This window comes from Cervus elaphus, chromosome 19 (genome assembly GCF_910594005.1).
Source record: "Cervus elaphus chromosome 19, mCerEla1.1, whole genome shotgun sequence".
Taxonomy (NCBI): Eukaryota; Metazoa; Chordata; class Mammalia; order Artiodactyla; family Cervidae; genus Cervus; species Cervus elaphus.
In genome coordinates this window covers 14328954-14337907 of record NC_057833.1, presented here as the reverse complement: position 1 = coordinate 14337907, position 8954 = coordinate 14328954, and positions in this window count along the sequence as shown.

The following is an 8954-nucleotide window of genomic DNA, read 5'->3' as shown; positions in this document are numbered from 1 at the left end:
GTGAGTGGCTTGGATAGGAAATCTGAGAGGTAAACGTTTTAATCTGGATCAAGAGGTGAGGACCTGACTCCAGACTTCGGTTGTAGAGAGTGAGGGGAAAGTAGGGGTAAGAAACCCCTAGCCTTGGGCAACTGGAAGGGTGATGGCGCCATTCACTGAGATGGAGAACTCAGGCAAGGAGCTCGTTTGTGGGGAAGGACGGTGCGTCAGGGCATGCTGCTTCTCGGGTGGCTTGGTAAGGAATGTGCCTGTAATACAGGAGACCAGGGTTCGATCCCAGGAGACCCTGGGTTGGGAAGATCCCCTGGAGAAAGGAAGGGCAGCCCACGCCAATATTCTTGCCTGGAGAAATCCCGTGGACAAAGGAGCCTGGTGGGCTATAGTCCATGAGGTCTCAAAGAGTTGGATGTGAATGAGTGACTAACACACATACTGATGAGGTACCTGAAAGACATCCAAGAAGAGATACCCAGTGAGCAGGAAAGTCTGTGGCTCTGGAGCAGAGAAGGGGTCTAAGCTATAGTGTAGACTTGGGGATCTTCAGCCTGTCTATGAGAACTGAAGATACGACCGTGGATAAGACTGGGCAAGAGAAATGTATGGAGTAAGAGGAAAATGGGGTCCAAGAAAGGAGCCCCAAAATATTGTTGTTGTTGTTCAGTTGCTCAGTTGTGTCAGACTCTTTTCTGTCCCATGGACTGCAGCACGCCAGGCTTCCCTGTCCTTCACTATCTCCTGGAGCTTGCTCAAACTCATGTCCATTGAGTCGTTGATGCCATCAAACCATCTCATCCTCTGTCGACCCCTTCTCCTGCTGTCTTCAATCTTTCCCAGCATCAGGGTTCCAGTGAGTCAGTTCTTCGTATCAGGTGGCCAAAGTATGGGAGTTTCAGCTTCAGCATCAGTCCATCCAATGAATATTCAGGACTGATTTCCTTTAAGACTGACTTGTTTGATCTCGTACTCCAAGGGACTCTCAAAAGTCTTATCCAACACCACAGTTCAAAAGCCTCAATTCTTCAACACTCAGCCTTCTTTATAGAAAGGACTTCCAAAAGAGAAGATGTGGCCAGAGTGAAGGAAGAAGGTCAAAGCATGGGGTGTCCTGAAAGTAAAAAATAGAACCTTCTAGAAGATAGAGAATGTTAGGGGTATAAAATGCTATAAAAGCTTGCCTCTTTGGGGCTATAAATGACCTCTGACCCCTGGTGTGCATTTGTGTTCTCAATATGCATGAGACTACTGGAAAGAGAAAATGGCAAAAAAGCATTACCATGTGAGGTGATGTATGTCAACTAGCCTTATGAGAAAACTGAAAAGATGAGGTCATCATTGGAATGGTTGGTCATCATTTCACAAAGTACACATATGTCACCTGTCACCTTGTACACCTTAAATTTACACGTCATTTGTCAATTATGTCTCAATAAAGGGGGGAAAGGCATTTTCGCCTGGGTGTGTGGGAGAGAAGGAGAAAGATAAGGAAAAAGGAGACCCTGAGAGGGTCAGTGAGAAGCTGCAGGGACTGGGTAATGAGAGAGCTTGTGAGACTTTGGGTCTGGGGGATAAAGGACTGGAGACCTGGGTCTCACTGCTATGCCATACCAGGACCACTGTCCGGCTGGGCCCACAAGCAGAGGGCCCAGCTTGGGGGCAGCATCAGGAGCAGCGTCTGCAGGCTTAAAGAGGCAGTGATCTCTATTAAGATCTTGGAGAGAAGAGCAGGCGTACATGTGAGTTTTCTCTGGGGCCACGACAAATCACTGGGGAAACTGGGGGCGGTACTGAAGTTTTGCTGGTGGGGTGGATGAAGGAGCGAGAACAGAATGTTTTCTCTGGGTGCACACTATAAGATTGGGGTCTACCTGAGTGTGGGAGAAAGAGCAGCATTCTTAATGAGAGCTGCAGGAGGCAAAGTTCCTCAGGGAAAGGCCAGCTTTCAAAAGTGGAAGGAGCTTTCAGAGGAAAGATAGAGGATATCTGGGAGTTTGTTTTCTTGGAAACAACTTTTAGAGGCCTCCATGGGGAGAAAAGTTCAGGAGGGAGTGGAATGATAGAAAACTAGGTCAAGGAAAGACAGACCGGAGGAATAAGGGGTTGAACATGCATAGAGGGAGGGTGATGAGAAATGGCTCTGACTAAAGCTAATCAGGAGTGGAGGGGTGGGAGAGACAGTTTGGAGGTGGGGTGGGAAAGTGAATTCAGACCTCACAAAGAGCCTGCCATACTTCCAGGAGGGCCTCAGCCCAGGGAAGTCTCAGTGTCTCTCCATTCTTTGAAAAAGGCATCAGACTCTGGGGAATCTGGTATCCCCTCCTTCCGAGGAGAACTTATTCATGACCTGGTCTGTAGACTTGCAAGGCAGGGTGAAGGTTGGCTGCATGTCTTTTCCCTTCCCGTGTCTCCTTTGTCCACCAGAGTGACTCAGATCCTCTAAGTTAACTACCTGTTGGTAGTAAGAGTGCCTGTGGTTTCTGTTAACCTTTCGACCTCTCATCTTAGAGTTTGCTTTTTGCTAGTTAATCCCATGGGCTTCCCAGGTGGCTCAATGGTAAAGAATCTGCCTAATGCAGGAGTTGCGGGAGACAGGGGTTCAAACCCTGGTTCGGAAAGATCTCGGAGTAGGAAATGGCAACCCACTCCAATACTCTTGCCTGGGAAATCCCATAAACAAAGGAGCCCGGCGGGCTACAGTCCATGGGGTCACAGAGAGTCAGACAGGACTGAGTGACTGAGCATGCATATAGTTAATTCCTTGCACACCTGGTTCTCACACGCGTTTACACGTGAGGACCTATGTGTCCTGTTGTGATTCCCTGCCTATCAGACACCCACAGGCTGGGCCCACCCAGGTTCCTCTGGAGTGGCTTGGCAACTCAGCGAGTCAGGCTATGGTCAAGGGGATGGCCAGGCCCCTGGCTCCACCTCGGTGTTCCATAACAAGGAAGAGGAAGGGTTTGATTAGAAGGGAATGACAAGAAAAGGAAGAAGCAAATGTAGTATAGTGGGTATGGTGTGCAGTAAGATAAGGACATATTCTCAGTAGGTGGGTGAGATTTCTCCTTTGGTGTATGGGGTGCTTCTTCGCAGAATTACTTCAGAGGCAGGTGTGGGGCGGAGTTTAAATCTTGGATCTGGGTGCAGAAGTTCTTATACTTTAGCGGATGCCAGAACCCCTGGGCGGGGTTTATTAAATCCCTGAGTTGCTGGCTCCCTGCCGCAGTTTCTGATTTGGCAGCTCTGGGGTAAAACCTAAGAGCTTTTGCATTTCTAACATTTTCTAACATACTCTTGGATGGTGCGATCTTGCTGGTTTGGAGATCAAATTTGGGAAACCATTAGCTTACAAGAAAAAGGAGATTGCCTGGATAACTGAAGAGGAAGAATTTGGGGCTGAGGAAAGGAGAGATCCAAGAGGAGAGAAGATAGAGGCAAAGGGGATGGCGGAAGACTAGGTGCTGTTCTTTGGAATTCGCCAGGCTCTGCTAAAGACCTTTCGAATATAACACGCTTGGGGCAAAGGGATTTCTTATGGAAACTGGAAATGAGGTTGAGCTCTGCATTTGGGGGTGAAATGAGGGTGAAATAGAGACACCACCCATAGTCAAAAGGACTCTAAACCCACAGAATGTTTCAGAAATCTCAGGAGAGTGCTTGAGAATTTCCCCAGGTGATAGAAATGGAGGGTGAGAGGTGGTTTAAATGAATTGCACTTTATTTATTTATTTATTTATTTATTTTATTTGGCTCCACTGGATTTTAGTTGCAGCACAAGGGAATCTTTGATCTTTGTTGCAGTATGTGAACTCTTAGTGATAGCATGCGGTAGGCACCCTGTTCACAGGCTAGGGATTGAACCCAGGCTCCCTGCATCGGGAGTGCAGAGGCTTAGCCACTGGACCACCAGGAAGTCCAGAGGAATTGCACTTTGAAACTCAAGGGATGGATAAAAAAACAAATAAATAAAATTCAAAGGTTGGGGGCCTGGATTTTCACACTCCGGCTGACATCTACACTGCGTGTCTTCTAAGAAGTAGTACTCTCTGAAAGGTTCTGAGAGAGAGAATGTTACACATTATCCTTTTTTGGGGAGAATGTGATAAAACCAATGTTCACAGTCCATCAAATGTTAGCAAATACACAGAATGCCTGGAAAATATAGAAGTTGCTCCGCGTAATAAGAAAGGATTAAAAGACCTTTTAACAGGGCCCAACCTAGATGCCCATCAGCAGATGAATGGATAAGGAAGCTGTGGTACATATACACCATGGAATATTACTCAGCTGTTAAAAATAATTCATTTGAACCAGTCCTAATGAGATGGATGAAACTGGAGCCCCTTATACAGAGTGAAGTAAGCCAGAAAGATAAAGAACATTACAGCATACTAACACATATATATGGAATTTAGAAAGATGGTAACGATAACCCTATATGCAAAACAGAAAAAGAGACACAGAAATACAGAACAGACTTTTGAACTCTGTGGGCGAATGTGAGGGTGGGATATTTCAAAAGAACAGCATGTATACTATCTATGGTGAAACAGATCACCAGCCCAGGTGGGATGCATGAGACAAGTGCTCGGGCCTGGTGCACTGGGAAGACCCAGAGGAATCAGGTGGAGAGGGAGGTGGGAGGGGGGATCGGGATGGGGAATACGTGTAAATCTATGGCTGATTCATATCAATGTATGACAAAACCCACTGGGGGAAAAAAAAATGTGATGACTAAAAAAAAAAAAAAGAAAATAATGAGCAAAAAAAAAAAAAACCTTTTAACAGGGCCATGTGTTCATTAAGTCCAAGGTGACATTACGATGCAGGTGTCCACTAACTCCATCCCTTGGTGACTGGGAGAGACAATGAAGTTTTTACTCTGATGTATCTTTCTCCCATATTTGTGGAAGTTTGAAAGAGGCAACTTTTTACATTGTCACATTACAGCTTACCACATTGTTAACAGTGGTTACTCTAAACAGTGGGATTATTACATTTTCCACTTTCCGCATTTCTGTACCAATTTTTTTAAAAGAGGGAGTTGCATTATGTTTGTGAACATTTTTAGAAAGCAGATTTATTTCGTAGTTCAACTGTTCATGAACCTGATTATTTTTTCACTTGAAAAGGGGAAAAAGGATAAAAACAACTTTATTGTAATGATGATATTGAAATAAAACTTAAATTTACCGTGTTGATACTCAACAGGTATAGCTGATCCCTTGCAAGTGTGTATTTGAAACTCAACTGAACTAACCTGTCTGGTAACAAGTCTATTTTAACAAGCTTCCGACAGAAACCTGTGACGAATGCAGACATGTGGGCACACAGACTGCCCTTCTGGCCTTTGTTTCATTCCACAGCCCATACACGGACATCTTCTCATCCTGTCACAGGTAACAAAGACACTGGTAACCTGCTAACAAAGAACAGGCCATTTTAGTAACGCTCAAAACTGTCAACTGTAGCTCAAACAGTAAAGAATCTGTCTGCGATGCAGGAGACCAGGGTTCGATCCCTGGGTTGGGAAGTTCCTCTGGAGACGTGAATGACAATCCACTCCAGTATTCTTGTCTGGAGAATTCCGTGGACAGAGAAGCCTGGTGGGCTACAGTCTGTGGGGTCACAAAGAGTTGGACATGACTGAGCAACTAACACACATACACAAACACACAAAATCATCAACGTAGTTGTGACATCAGGCAGTTAACACCGTACAAATCCAGTTCAAGTGAGGACAAATGCTGACTTTGCTCTTTGTATTTCCACATCTTTCAAATTGACCTTTTCAGTTTTATTATAAGTAACAACATTTGTTTCATTACGTGTTTATTTTTAAAATATTTGTCTTTCTTTCTTTATTTGTCTGCACTGGCTCTTAGTTGCAGCATGCAGGATCTTCTATCTTGATTGCACCTTGCAAACTCTTGGTTATGGCATGTGGAGTCTAGTTCCCTGACCAGGGATCAAACTCCGGCCCCCTGCATTGGGAGTGCAGAATCTTAACCACTTAACAACAGGGAAGACCCTCATTACATATTTAGTTTCTTTATCAAAAGTCCAGATGATGTCTCATTCATAGAATAAACAGCCTTCTTTCAAGAATCACTGGTACTTCATTGCCTTTATAGGATTTATTTTTGTATATATATTTTTTAAAAAAGCAATTCTCGCAGGGCTATTAGGGCCCATCCCAGCCCCCTTGATGTCATTCTGGCTAAGAAGAATGCCAAGGAGTTGCTGGAAGAGCTATCCTTTCCTGATGAAAGGGGCAGCTGTGGCTGGTACCTCCTTTCCTCTCTTCTTCCTTTCTAAAAGGCAGGGAGACTTTATGTCTGGAGCCTGAGGCACCTTGCTGCCCAGGGGAGAAGCTGAGGGGACTGCAGAGAGCAGGTCCTGCTATCACTGAGCTGGTGAACGAACAGGGGAGGACCACTCACCTCAGATTTCTTGTTCTGTGAGAAAATGAAACCTTTATTCATCTAACTCTTGTTAGTCCTTACTTGGGAGCTGGTTTTCTCTTTATGTGCAACCAAAATAATTGCTAATTTATTTAGAGTCCCATCTGGGTGTCACAGCAGTGAGACTGCAAATAGGCAGTAGATGCAGATCCAGGCAGGCAGGGCGTTGGGGCCTGGAAGCTGAGTAGCAAGTTGAGTTGCCCCAGGACGGAAGCTCAAGGGCGTCAGCAGCGTAGGAAGCAGAACTTCTCTGCGGAACTGGAACCCTGATGTGTTATCAAGCCAGGGCTTCAGGGTAAAAAAAAGACAGGAACACGCATGTGGGCCTAAACACAGGGGTGAGGTGCTAGAGTTAGAACAAAGGGAAAACTCACTACACGATACGATTCTGAATTCTAGTTCTCTTTAAGTTCTTTAGGACTTAGAGGAAGGCTGGCTGTAGATATTCAACTCTGGATGACTGGAAGAAGGTAGGAGTTGACTGTTCCGTTCATTAGTCAGCATCTAGTTCAGGGCCCAGGATCTGATAATGCCCAATGAATTGTTTGTGGAATTCTTAACTGCATTGTAATAATCATGGGTTAGCCGTCTTCTTTAAACAGTTCTAGTTTCTAAAACTGTGTTTTGGACACTGTTGGTATTCAAGGATAAGGAGGGTTACTATGACATTTGTTACCACACTGATTTTAGAGTTATTTTGTGGTCAGGACTCATTTGGTTGTAAGTGACAGGAACTCGGGGGGTCAGCGGGGGAAGTGAACTGATGGTTTTTATAACTGACTGACATACAAATACAGTTTAGGAACAACTGGATCCAAAAATTAAAATAATGTCATTCATTCTGTCTTCCCATTCTGCTTCCTTCTATAGTGATTTCATTCTCATGGAGGCTCCAATAGAGGCACCTCAAGACTCTATCATGCCAATGGTGGGGGATGGTGGGATTTTTTTCTTACAACTCTGGCACAAGAATCCTCCTGGGGGGGATTCTGATTGAACTGACTTGGTTCGTGGGCTTGTAGTTGAACTGATGAGTCTGATTCTAAGGGGCAGAGGCTGAAATGCTCAGCTTGGGCAGGCCCAGGTCTCAAGTCTATTCTTCCAGTACACAGGGCGGTGAGCAGACAGGTCATGAACTCACTCGTCCTGCCTTTTCATTATGAATTGTGCATTGCCTCCGGCTATTTCCTTCACCTTGTTTTCAGATTTTTATTGTTTTATAGTTAACATAGAATAGGGATGTCCCTGGCAGTCCAGTGGTTAAGACTCTACATTCCCCTTGTAGGGGGCACGGATTCAATCCCTTGTTGGGGAACTAAGATTCTGCATGCCACACACGAGGCCAAACAAAACAAACAAACAAAAAACCCAATACAGTAAACTATTTAAAGGATGCAGTCTGATGTTTTAATGTGTATGCACCTATGAAGCCATCACCACAATCAAGATAAGAAACATTAAGCTGACATGTCTTCTCAGTCTCCTCCAATCTGTTTTTTTACGACATTGACATATTTTTAACTTTTATTTTTGAGTTAACTTTAGACTTACAGTTAAAAGTCTACATTTTCAGACTTTTAAAAATGTAGTTGAACAAATGTCCATATATCCCTTGCCCCTCTTTGTCTCCTAATGTTAACATATTTGCATGACCGTGGTATAAGTAATTAAAACCATGAAGTTAACATGGGTATTAACTGTTAACTAAAGATCTCTATTCAAATGTCACCATTCTAAAGAAGAATAAAGAAAAATAAAAAAAAAAACAAGAAAGAAATAAAAACAAAAAAAATAAACAAATAAAAACAAAAAAAGGAAAAAAAAATAAAAAAAACCCCACAAATCAAATGTCACCATTCTTCCCACAACTGCTCTCTTTTTGTCCTGGGATCCCGCATTGCTTCCAGTCTGCCTTCTCTAACCATTCCTCAGTCTTCCCTTATAACCGTGACTTTTGACAAGTACAGTAGAGTTATTGTGGATGTCGTCTCTCGTTGAGTTTGTCTGATGTTTTCTCTTTGGGGCAAGACGAACAGAATGAGCCTGTGCCCTTATCAGTGGACTGCAGCCAACATGCTGCTGTCTCATTCCTGTGATGTTAATTTTGATCACTTGGTTAATGAGGCCCACTAGAGTTCTCCACTGTAAATTGACTTTCAGACTGGGAAAAATACCCTGTTTCTTATCATATTTCCACTTTAATTTTAGCAGACATTGAGGATTTTTGCCTGTAGCAATTATTCCAGTGGTTGTTTGCCAAAAGGTGATTTTCTGTTTCCATTATTTCTTCTCCATTTATGAATTGGAATTCTCCTGTATTGAAGAGCTATTGCTTCTCTCCTTTTTATTTAATTACTCACATATTCATTTTTATCAGTATGGATATATCCAAAATATACAAAGAACTCACACAACTCAATATTGAAAATAAACAACTTGATTAAAAAATGGGCAGAGGATCTAATTAAACATTTTATTCCAAAGAAGACATAC